This window comes from Hyla sarda, unplaced genomic scaffold, assembly GCF_029499605.1.
Source record: "Hyla sarda isolate aHylSar1 unplaced genomic scaffold, aHylSar1.hap1 scaffold_946, whole genome shotgun sequence".
NCBI lineage: Eukaryota > Metazoa > Chordata > Amphibia > Anura > Hylidae > Hyla > Hyla sarda.
The window spans coordinates 96,864-109,170 of NW_026610976.1; the positions used below are offsets into that span (position 1 = coordinate 96,864).

Genomic DNA, 12,307 nt, shown 5'->3' on the forward strand with positions numbered 1-12,307 from the left:
TGTGTATGTGACTATGGAGCTGTTTGGTGATGTCGTCTATTACGGCCTTCATAGAAGCAACAGGAGATTGTTGCATCCATCTAGAACCCTCAGAACTACAGTGCTATGATGTCACTCACTTCCACAGGCCTTGCAGAGTGTAAACAACAACAACCCAGCTTTGTTGTGTATGTAACCATAGGGATTTGTGATGTCACCTAGAACCTTCACAGCAGCGACAGCTTTATGAGGAGCATCAGCACTGCTCTGCCTGAGCAGAACCATCACCGCCATAGGTTGTCAAATAACCCGGATTTAACCCACACAGGTAAGTCCAATGGGGTGCAGGCATGTCCTCTATGCTTACAGCTTCCCGTGGGTGTTGGTTTGATACCGTTTGGGGACAGCCAAGGAGGCATCTGCAGGCAACAAAGGTAGGTGTGTGCTTGTGTGTGTGTTTCCTATGCAGATCCTAAGCCCAGTGTCACATGCAAGTAGGAGGAGTAAGAAGGGTTCCTGGCAAATCCGGGTTATGGATTGCATTTAAAAAGGCCCCGTGGGAGTGCAATGGGCCCCTGTCTTGCTGCTTAGCAATAATGGTATGGGTTTAGGTTCTGCTGTGTGTACTGGTGGTTGACTGCCCCCCAGCCCAGAGTGTGCATGGAAAATTGTCTGGCAGCCTCCCTGACAGCAAGCAGTGATAGTGCCCATGAAGGGGACCTTGTTGGGCCCGCCCCTTTCACGGTTATCGCTTCTCGGCCTTTTGGCTAAGATCAAGTGTAGTATCTGTTCTTATCAGTTTAATATCTGATACGTCCCCTATCTGGGGACCATATATTAAATGGATTTTTGAGAACGGGGGCCGATTTCGAAGCTTGCTTCCGTCGCCCTATGCATTGACCCGATATGGCAGTATCTTCGGGTACAGTGCACCACCCCCTTACAGGGTTAAAAAGAAAGATTCCTACTTTCATTGCTACCTGCTTGCTGGCTAGCCAGCTAGCCAGCCCTGTGGGCCTTGCTGCTGCTGCAGCCAAAAAACAAAAGGTGGTGCTGCTGCTGCTTCTGCTGCTTCTGCTTCTGCTTGTGTCTGGCCCCTGTTGGAGCGTCCAGGCACAGGACTTCTGCTGCTGCTGACTAAATGGCCTCCTTAATTGGATCATTTGAGTAGCCAGCACACCTGTGCAGGTAGGGCATGACATGATAGGCAGCTGCCTTGATAGCGGGTGGGTGCTGAATGTTCCTAATTGACAAAATAAGATTAATGCTTATGAAGAAATATAAAATCTCATCCCTTCCCCAATATCGCGCCACACCCCTACCCCTTAATTCCCTGGTTGAACTTGATGGACATATGTCTTTTTTTCGACCGTACTAAGTATGTAACTATGTAACATAACATGGGGGGGGGGGGGGTCTCCTGGCTGTTCACACAGGGGTGTGTCATTGCTGTACATTGACCATGCATTGCTTCTGTGGTATTGCAAAGGCAAAGACAAATGCTTCCAGCCATCCATTGCACTAATGGATTGGTCATCAGCTGGCTGTCTATGTCCCGCATCAATATAGACCAAAGTACAGAGGGTTAGGCTATGCTATTGTGCACCTACCTGATGCATCAGAAGGTGCGAGGCCCTTGCTAAATTCTGTGCACAGACTTTGAGATCTATGCTTTAGACTGTATCTAAACCTGCTCCAACATGGACTGACATTCTGGCCTACTTTCAGCCGATGCGACTTGTCTGTCGCTGAACAGTCGCTTTTTATGTATTCAGCACCTATGTATAATGTTGTAAAAATGCTCTAGAAGCTAAAGTCGCAGAAATGTCACACATATTTGGCCTGCAACTTTCTGTGCGACAAATTCAGACAGGAAAAATCAGTATAAATCCTTAGAAAATTATCCCCCAGTGTCTCCATCTGCTGGCGGTATTGAATAAGCATTGCTGCACTGATGGGGTATGCATTAGACGAAAAAAAAGAAGAAAAAGAAGAATAATACGCCCAGAAAAGAGGCGAAAAGGAGAAAAACGTAAAAAAACGTGAAAAAAAAGTAAGAGGAAGAGAAGGGAAAAAAAGGTGGAAATGGGTTTAAAAGTGATTTCGGCGGAGAAATATATATATATATATATATATATATATATATATATATATATATATACGCGCACACACACACATAGATATAAACGTATTCTCCGTTGAGATATTGCAGCCGCTGCTGTGTCCAGGCCCAGGAGCCTTAGCACTGTGCTGTGATGTCACTCAATACCACTGATATCACTAGGTGTAAACAACATCTCTCCTTTGCTGTGTATGTGACTATGGAGCTGTTTGGTGATGTCGTCTATTACGGCCTTCATAGAAGCAACAGGAGATTGTTGCATCCATCTAGAACCCTCAGAACTACAGTGCTATGATGTCACTCACTTCCACAGGCCTTGCAGAGTGTAAACAACAACAACCCAGCTTTGTTGTGTATGTAACCATAAGGATTTGTGATGTCACCTAGAACCTTCACAGCAGCGACAGCTTTATGAGGAGCATCAGCACTGCTCTGCCTGAGCAGAACCATCACCGCCATAGGTTGTCAAATAACCCGGATTTAACCCACACAGGTAAGTCCAATGGGGTGCAGGCATGTCCTCTATGCTTACAGCTTCCCGTGGGTGTTGGTTTGATACCGTTTGGGGACAGCCAAGGAGGCATCTGCAGGCAACAAAGGTAGGTGTGTGCTTGTGTGTGTGTTTCCTATGCAGATCCTAAGCCCAGTGTCACATGCAAGTAGGAGGAGTAAGAAGGGTTCCTGGCAAATCCGGGTTATGGATTGCATTTAAAAAGGCCCCGTGGGAGTGCAATGGGCCCCTGTCTTGCTGCTTAGCAATAATGGTATGGGTTTAGGTTCTGCTGTGTGTACTGGTGGTTGACTGCCCCCCAGCCCAGAGTGTGCATGGAAAATTGTCTGGCAGCCTCCCTGACAGCAAGCAGTGATAGTGCCCATGAAGGGGACCTTGTTGGGCCCGCCCCTTTCACGGTTATCGCTTCTCGGCCTTTTGGCTAAGATCAAGTGTAGTATCTGTTCTTATCAGTTTAATATCTGATACGTCCCCTATCTGGGGACCATATATTAAATGGATTTTTGAGAACGGGGGCCGATTTCGAAGCTTGCTTCCGTCGCCCTATGCATTGACCCGATATGGCAGTATCTTCGGGTACAGTGCACCACCCCCTTACAGGGTTAAAAAGAAAGATTCCTACTTTCATTGCTACCTGCTTGCTGGCTAGCCAGCTAGCCAGCCCTGTGGGCCTTGCTACTGCTGCAGCCAAAAAACAAAAGGTGGTGCTGCTGCTGCTTCTGCTGCTTCTGCTTCTGCTTGTGTCTGGCCCCTGTTGGAGCGTCCAGGCACAGGACTTCTGCTGCTGCTGACTAAATGGCCTCCTTAATTGGATCATTTGAGTAGCCAGCACACCTGTGCAGGTAGGGCATGACATGATAGGCAGCTGCCTTGATAGCGGGTGGGTGCTGAATGTTCCTAATTGACAAAATAAGATTAATGCTTATGAAGAAATATAAAATCTCATCCCTTCCCCAATATCGCGCCACACCCCTACCCCTTAATTCCCTGGTTGAACTTGATGGACATATGTCTTTTTTCGACCGTACTAAGTATGTAACTATGTAACATAACATGGGGGGGGGGGGTCTCCTGGCTGTTCACACAGGTGTGTCATTGCTGTACATTGACCATGCATTGCTTCTGTGGTATTGCAAAGGCAAAGACAAATGCTTCCAGCCATCCATTGCACTAATGGATTGGTCATCAGCTGGCTGTCTATGTCCCGCATCAATATAGACCAAAGTACAGAGGGTTAGGCTATGCTATTGTGCACCTACCTGATGCATCAGAAGGTGCGAGGCCCTTGCTAAATTCTGTGCACAGACTTTGAGATCTATGCTTTAGACTGTATCTAAACCTGCTCCAACATGGACTGACATTCTGGCCTACTTTCAGCCGATGCGACTTGTCTGTCGCTGAACAGTCGCTTTTTATGTATTCAGCACCTATGTATAATGTTGTAAAAATGCTCTAGAAGCTAAAGTCGCAGAAATGTCACACATATTTGGCCTGCAACTTTCTGTGCGACAAATTCAGACAGGAAAAATCAGTATAAATCCTTAGAAAATTATCCCCCAGTGTCTCCATCTGCTGGCGGTATTGAATAAGCATTGCTGCACTGATGGGGTATGCATTAGACGAAAAAAAAGAAGAAAAAGAAGAATAATACGCCCAGAAAAGAGGCGAAAAGGAGAAAAACGTAAAAAAACGTGAAAAAAAAGTAAGAGGAAGAGAAGGGAAAAAAAGGTGGAAATGGGTTTAAAAGTGATTTCGGCGGAGAAATATATATATATATATATATATATATATATATATATATATATATATATACGCGCACACACACACATAGATATAAACGTATTCTCCGTTGAGATATTGCAGCCGCTGCTGTGTCCAGGCCCAGGAGCCTTAGCACTGTGCTGTGATGTCACTCAATACCACTGACATCACTAGGTGTAAACAACATCTCTCCTTTGCTGTGTATGTGACTATGGAGCTGTTTGGTGATGTCGTCTATTACGGCCTTCATAGAAGCAACAGGAGATTGTTGCATCCATCTAGAACCCTCAGAACTACAGTGCTATGATGTCACTCACTTCCACAGGCCTTGCAGAGTGTAAACAACAACAACCCAGCTTTGTTGTGTATGTAACCATAGGGATTTGTGATGTCACCTAGAACCTTCACAGCAGCGACAGCTTTATGAGGAGCATCAGCACTGCTCTGCCTGAGCAGAACCATCACCGCCATAGGTTGTCAAATAACCCGGATTTAACCCACACAGGTAAGTCCAATGGGGTGCAGGCATGTCCTCTATGCTTACAGCTTCCCGTGGGTGTTGGTTTGATACCGTTTGGGGACAGCCAAGGAGGCATCTGCAGGCAACAAAGGTAGGTGTGTGCTTGTGTGTGTGTTTCCTATGCAGATCCTAAGCCCAGTGTCACATGCAAGTAGGAGGAGTAAGAAGGGTTCCTGGCAAATCCGGGTTATGGATTGCATTTAAAAAGGCCCCGTGGGAGTGCAATGGGCCCCTGTCTTGCTGCTTAGCAATAATGGTATGGGTTTAGGTTCTGCTGTGTGTACTGGTGGTTGACTGCCCCCCAGCCCAGAGTGTGCATGGAAAATTGTCTGGCAGCCTCCCTGACAGCAAGCAGTGATAGTGCCCATGAAGGGGACCTTGTTGGGCCCGCCCCTTTCACGGTTATCGCTTCTCGGCCTTTTGGCTAAGATCAAGTGTAGTATCTGTTCTTATCAGTTTAATATCTGATACGTCCCCTATCTGGGGACCATATATTAAATGGATTTTTGAGAACGGGGGCCGATTTCGAAGCTTGCTTCCGTCGCCCTATGCATTGACCCGATATGGCAGTATCTTCGGGTACAGTGCACCACCCCCTTACAGGGTTAAAAAGAAAGATTCCTACTTTCATTGCTACCTGCTTGCTGGCTAGCCAGCTAGCCAGCCCTGTGGGCCTTGCTGCTGCTGCAGCCAAAAAACAAAAGGTGGTGCTGCTGCTGCTTCTGCTGCTTCTGCTTCTGCTTGTGTCTGGCCCCTGTTGGAGCGTCCAGGCACAGGACTTCTGCTGCTGCTGACTAAATGGCCTCCTTAATTGGATCATTTGAGTAGCCAGCACACCTGTGCAGGTAGGGCATGACATGATAGGCAGCTGCCTTGATAGCGGGTGGGTGCTGAATGTTCCTAATTGACAAAATAAGATTAATGCTTATGAAGAAATATAAAATCTCATCCCTTCCCCAATATCGCGCCACACCCCTACCCCTTAATTCCCTGGTTGAACTTGATGGACATATGTCTTTTTTCGACCGTACTAAGTATGTAACTATGTAACATAACATGGGGGGGGGGGGGGGTCTCCTGGCTGTTCACACAGGTGTGTCATTGCTGTACATTGACCATGCATTGCTTCTGTGGTATTGCAAAGGCAAAGACAAATGCTTCCAGCCATCCATTGCACTAATGGATTGGTCATCAGCTGGCTGTCTATGTCCCGCATCAATATAGACCAAAGTACAGAGGGTTAGGCTATGCTATTGTGCACCTACCTGATGCATCAGAAGGTGCGAGGCCCTTGCTAAATTCTGTGCACAGACTTTGAGATCTATGCTTTAGACTGTATCTAAACCTGCTCCAACATGGACTGACATTCTGGCCTACTTTCAGCCGATGCGACTTGTCTGTCGCTGAACAGTCGCTTTTTATGTATTCAGCACCTATGTATAATGTTGTAAAAATGCTCTAGAAGCTAAAGTCGCAGAAATGTCACACATATTTGGCCTGCAACTTTCTGTGCGACAAATTCAGACAGGAAAAATCAGTATAAATCCTTAGAAAATTATCCCCCAGTGTCTCCATCTGCTGGCGGTATTGAATAAGCATTGCTGCACTGATGGGGTATGCATTAGACGAAAAAAAAGAAGAAAAAGAAGAATAATACGCCCAGAAAAGAGGCGAAAAGGAGAAAAACGTAAAAAAACGTGAAAAAAAAGTAAGAGGAAGAGAAGGGAAAAAAAGGTGGAAATGGGTTTAAAAGTGATTTCGGCGGAGAAATATATATATATATATATATATATATATATATATATATATATATACGCGCACACACACACATAGATATAAACGTATTCTCCGTTGAGATATTGCAGCCGCTGCTGTGTCCAGGCCCAGGAGCCTTAGCACTGTGCTGTGATGTCACTCAATACCACTGACATCACTAGGTGTAAACAACATCTCTCCTTTGCTGTGTATGTGACTATGGAGCTGTTTGGTGATGTCGTCTATTACGGCCTTCATAGAAGCAACAGGAGATTGTTGCATCCATCTAGAACCCTCAGAACTACAGTGCTATGATGTCACTCACTTCCACAGGCCTTGCAGAGTGTAAACAACAACAACCCAGCTTTGTTGTGTATGTAACCATAGGGATTTGTGATGTCACCTAGAACCTTCACAGCAGCGACAGCTTTATGAGGAGCATCAGCACTGCTCTGCCTGAGCAGAACCATCACCGCCATAGGTTGTCAAATAACCCGGATTTAACCCACACAGGTAAGTCCAATGGGGTGCAGGCATGTCCTCTATGCTTACAGCTTCCCGTGGGTGTTGGTTTGATACCGTTTGGGGACAGCCAAGGAGGCATCTGCAGGCAACAAAGGTAGGTGTGTGCTTGTGTGTGTGTTTCCTATGCAGATCCTAAGCCCAGTGTCACATGCAAGTAGGAGGAGTAAGAAGGGTTCCTGGCAAATCCGGGTTATGGATTGCATTTAAAAAGGCCCCGTGGGAGTGCAATGGGCCCCTGTCTTGCTGCTTAGCAATAATGGTATGGGTTTAGGTTCTGCTGTGTGTACTGGTGGTTGACTGCCCCCCAGCCCAGAGTGTGCATGGAAAATTGTCTGGCAGCCTCCCTGACAGCAAGCAGTGATAGTGCCCATGAAGGGGACCTTGTTGGGCCCGCCCCTTTCACGGTTATCGCTTCTCGGCCTTTTGGCTAAGATCAAGTGTAGTATCTGTTCTTATCAGTTTAATATCTGATACGTCCCCTATCTGGGGACCATATATTAAATGGATTTTTGAGAACGGGGGCCGATTTCGAAGCTTGCTTCCGTCGCCCTATGCATTGACCCGATATGGCAGTATCTTCGGGTACAGTGCACCACCCCCTTACAGGGTTAAAAAGAAAGATTCCTACTTTCATTGCTACCTGCTTGCTGGCTAGCCAGCTAGCCAGCCCTGTGGGCCTTGCTGCTGCTGCTGCTTCTGCTGCTTCTGCTTCTGCTTGTGTCTGGCCCCTGTTGGAGCGTCCAGGCACAGGACTTCTGCTGCTGCTGACTAAATGGCCTCCTTAATTGGATCATTTGAGTAGCCAGCACACCTGTGCAGGTAGGGCATGACATGATAGGCAGCTGCCTTGATAGCGGGTGGGTGCTGAATGTTCCTAATTGACAAAATAAGATTAATGCTTATGAAGAAATATAAAATCTCATCCCTTCCCCAATATCGCGCCACACCCCTACCCCTTAATTCCCTGGTTGAACTTGATGGACATATGTCTTTTTTCGACCGTACTAAGTATGTAACTATGTAACATAACATGGGGGGGGGGGGTCTCCTGGCTGTTCACACAGGTGTGTCATTGCTGTACATTGACCATGCATTGCTTCTGTGGTATTGCAAAGGCAAAGACAAATGCTTCCAGCCATCCATTGCACTAATGGATTGGTCATCAGCTGGCTGTCTATGTCCCGCATCAATATAGACCAAAGTACAGAGGGTTAGGCTATGCTATTGTGCACCTACCTGATGCATCAGAAGGTGCGAGGCCCTTGCTAAATTCTGTGCACAGACTTTGAGATCTATGCTTTAGACTGTATCTAAACCTGCTCCAACATGGACTGACATTCTGGCCTACTTTCAGCCGATGCGACTTGTCTGTCGCTGAACAGTCGCTTTTTATGTATTCAGCACCTATGTATAATGTTGTAAAAATGCTCTAGAAGCTAAAGTCGCAGAAATGTCACACATATTTGGCCTGCAACTTTCTGTGCGACAAATTCAGACAGGAAAAATCAGTATAAATCCTTAGAAAATTATCCCCCAGTGTCTCCATCTGCTGGCGGTATTGAATAAGCATTGCTGCACTGATGGGGTATGCATTAGACGAAAAAAAAGAAGAAAAAGAAGAATAATACGCCCAGAAAAGAGGCGAAAAGGAGAAAAACGTAAAAAAACGTGAAAAAAAAGTAAGAGGAAGAGAAGGGAAAAAAAGGTGGAAATGGGTTTAAAAGTGATTTCGGCGGAGAATATATATATATATATATATATATATATATATATATATATATATATACGCGCACACACACACATAGATATAAATGTATTCTCCGTTGAGATATTGCAGCCGCTGCTGTGTCCAGGCCCAGGAGCCTTAGCACTGTGCTGTGATGTCACTCAATACCACTGACATCACTAGGTGTAAACAACATCTCTCCTTTGCTGTGTATGTGACTATGGAGCTGTTTGGTGATGTCGTCTATTACGGCCTTCATAGAAGCAACAGGAGATTGTTGCATCCATCTAGAACCCTCAGAACTACAGTGCTATGATGTCACTCACTTCCACAGGCCTTGCAGAGTGTAAACAACAACAACCCAGCTTTGTTGTGTATGTAACCATAGGGATTTGTGATGTCACCTAGAACCTTCACAGCAGCGACAGCTTTATGAGGAGCATCAGCACTGCTCTGCCTGAGCAGAACCATCACCGCCATAGGTTGTCAAATAACCCGGATTTAACCCACACAGGTAAGTCCAATGGGGTGCAGGCATGTCCTCTATGCTTACAGCTTCCCGTGGGTGTTGGTTTGATACCGTTTGGGGACAGCCAAGGAGGCATCTGCAGGCAACAAAGGTAGGTGTGTGCTTGTGTGTGTGTTTCCTATGCAGATCCTAAGCCCAGTGTCACATGCAAGTAGGAGGAGTAAGAAGGGTTCCTGGCAAATCCGGGTTATGGATTGCATTTAAAAAGGCCCCGTGGGAGTGCAATGGGCCCCTGTCTTGCTGCTTAGCAATAATGGTATGGGTTTAGGTTCTGCTGTGTGTACTGGTGGTTGACTGCCCCCCAGCCCAGAGTGTGCATGGAAAATTGTCTGGCAGCCTCCCTGACAGCAAGCAGTGATAGTGCCCATGAAGGGCACCTTGTTGGGCCCACCCCTTTCACGGTTATCGCTTCTCGGCCTTTTGGCTAAGATCAAGTGTAGTATCTGTTCTTATCAGTTTAATATCTGATACGTCCCCTATCTGGGGACCATATATTAAATGGATTTTTGAGAACGGGGGCCGATTTCGAAGCTTGCTTCCGTCGCCCTATGCATTGACCCGATATGGCAGTATCTTCGGGTACAGTGCACCACCCCCTTACAGGGTTAAAAAGAAAGATTCCTACTTTCATTGCTACCTGCTTGCTGGCTAGCCAGCTAGCCAGCCCTGTGGGCCTTGCTGCTGCTGCAGCCAAAAAACAAAAGGTGGTGCTGCTGCTGCTTCTGCTGCTTCTGCTTCTGCTTGTGTCTGGCCGCTGTTGGAGCGTCCAGGCACAGGACTTCTGCTGCTGCTGACTAAATGGCCTCCTTAATTGGATCATTTGAGTAGCCAGCACACCTGTGCAGGTAGGGCATGACATGATAGGCAGCTGCCTTGATAGCGGGTGGGTGCTGAATGTTCCTAATTGACAAAATAAGATTAATGCTTATGAAGAAATATAAAATCTCATCCCTTCCCCAATATCGCGCCACACCCCTACCCCTTAATTCCCTGGTTGAACTTGATGGACATATGTCTTTTTTCGACCGTACTAACTATGTAACTATGTAACATAACATGGGGGGGGGTCTCCTGGCTGTTCACACAGGTGTGTCATTGCTGTACATTGACCATGCATTGCTTCTGTGGTATTGCAAAGGCAAAGACAAATGCTTCCAGCCATCCATTGCACTAATGGATTGGTCATCAGCTGGCTGTCTATGTCCCGCATCAATATAGACCAAAGTACAGAGGGTTAGGCTATGCTATTGTGCACCTACCTGATGCATCAGAAGGTGCGAGGCCCTTGCTAAATTCTGTGCACAGACTTTGAGATCTATACTTTAGACTGTATCTAAACCTGCTCCAACATGGACTGACATTCTGGCCTACTTTCAGCCGATGCGACTTGTCTGTCGCTGAACAGTCGCTTTTTATGTATTCAGCACCTATGTATAATGTTGTAAAAATGCTCTAGAAGCTAAAGTCGCAGAAATGTCACACATATTTGGCCTGCAACTTTCTGTGCGACAAATTCAGACAGGAAAAATCAGTATAAATCCTTAGAAAATTATCCCCCAGTGTCTCCATCTGCTGGCGGTATTGAATAAGCATTGCTGCACTGATGGGGTATGCATTAGACGAAAAAAAAGAAGAAAAAGAAGAATAATACGCCCAGAAAAGAGGCGAAAAGGAGAAAAACGTAAAAAAACGTGAAAAAAAAGTAAGAGGAAGAGAAGGGAAAAAAAGGTGGAAATGGGTTTAAAAGTGATTTCGGCGGAGAAATATATATATATATATATATATATATATATATATATATATATATATACGCGCACACACACACATATATATATAAACGTATTCTCCGTTGAGATATTGCAGCCGCTGCTGTGTCCAGGCCCAGGAGCCTTAGCACTGTGCTGTGATGTCACTCAATACCACTGACATCACTAGGTGTAAACAACATCTCTCCTTTGCTGTGTATGTGACTATGGAGCTGTTTGGTGATGTCGTCTATTATGGCCTTCATAGAAGCAACAGGAGATTGTTGCATCCATCTAGAACCCTCAGAACTACAGTGCTATGATGTCACTCACTTCCACAGGCCTTGCAGAGTGTAAACAACAACAACCCAGCTTTGTTGTGTATGTAACCATAGGGATTTGTGATGTCACCTAGAACCTTCACAGCAGCGACAGCTTTATGAGGAGCATCAGCACTGCTCTGCCTGAGCAGAACCATCACCGCCATAGGTTGTCAAATAACCCGGATTTAACCCACACAGGTAAGTCCAATGGGGTGCAGGCATGTCCTCTATGCTTACAGCTTCCCGTGGGTGTTGGTTTGATACCGTTTGGGGACAGCCAAGGAGGCATCTGCAGGCAACAAAGGTAGGTGTGTGCTTGTGTGTGTGTTTCCTATGCAGATCCTAAGCCCAGTGTCACATGCAAGTAGGAGGAGTAAGAAGGGTTCCTGGCAAATCCGGGTTATGGATTGCATTTAAAAAGGCCCCGTGGGAGTGCAATGGGCCCCTGTCTTGCTGCTTAGCAATAATGGTATGGGTTTAGGTTCTGCTGTGTGTACTGGTGGTTGACTGCCCCCCAGCCCAGAGTGTGCATGGAAAATTGTCTGGCAGCCTCCCTGACAGCAAGCAGTGATAGTGCCCATGAAGGGCACCTTGTTGGGCCCGCCCCTTTCACGGTTATCGCTTCTCGGCCTTTTGGCTAAGATCAAGTGTAGTATCTGTTCTTATCAGTTTAATATCTGATACGTCCCCTATCTGGGGACCATATATTAAATGGATTTTTGAGAACGGGGGCCGATTTCGAAGCTTGCTTCCGTCGCCCTATGCATTGACCCGATATGGCAGTATCTTCGGGTACAGTGCACCACCCCCT

The 12,307-nt window shown here is 46.3% G+C and overlaps 6 non-coding genes across 6 annotated transcripts; all 6 read left to right on the forward strand.

Moving 5' to 3' along the window:
• Positions 1 to 726: 726 nt before the first annotated feature.
• On the forward strand, positions 727 to 917 carry LOC130350491 (U2 spliceosomal RNA). The gene has a single exon (XR_008887586.1). It is a non-coding gene; the product is annotated as a U2 spliceosomal RNA (small nuclear RNA).
• Positions 918 to 3,013: 2,096 nt separating this feature from the next.
• LOC130350492 (U2 spliceosomal RNA) lies at positions 3,014 to 3,204 on the forward strand. Its single transcript, XR_008887587.1, has one exon. It is a non-coding gene; the product is annotated as a U2 spliceosomal RNA (small nuclear RNA).
• A 2,093-nt stretch (positions 3,205 to 5,297) lies between these two features.
• LOC130350495 (U2 spliceosomal RNA) lies at positions 5,298 to 5,488 on the forward strand. Its single transcript, XR_008887589.1, has one exon. It is a non-coding gene; the product is annotated as a U2 spliceosomal RNA (small nuclear RNA).
• A 2,092-nt stretch (positions 5,489 to 7,580) lies between these two features.
• LOC130350496 (U2 spliceosomal RNA) lies at positions 7,581 to 7,771 on the forward strand. The gene has a single exon (XR_008887590.1). It is a non-coding gene; the product is annotated as a U2 spliceosomal RNA (small nuclear RNA).
• Positions 7,772 to 9,832: 2,061 nt separating this feature from the next.
• Positions 9,833 to 10,023, forward strand: LOC130350497 (U2 spliceosomal RNA). The gene has a single exon (XR_008887591.1). It is a non-coding gene; the product is annotated as a U2 spliceosomal RNA (small nuclear RNA).
• A 2,090-nt stretch (positions 10,024 to 12,113) lies between these two features.
• LOC130350498 (U2 spliceosomal RNA) lies at positions 12,114 to 12,304 on the forward strand. The gene has a single exon (XR_008887592.1). It is a non-coding gene; the product is annotated as a U2 spliceosomal RNA (small nuclear RNA).
• Positions 12,305 to 12,307: the final 3 nt, after the last annotated feature.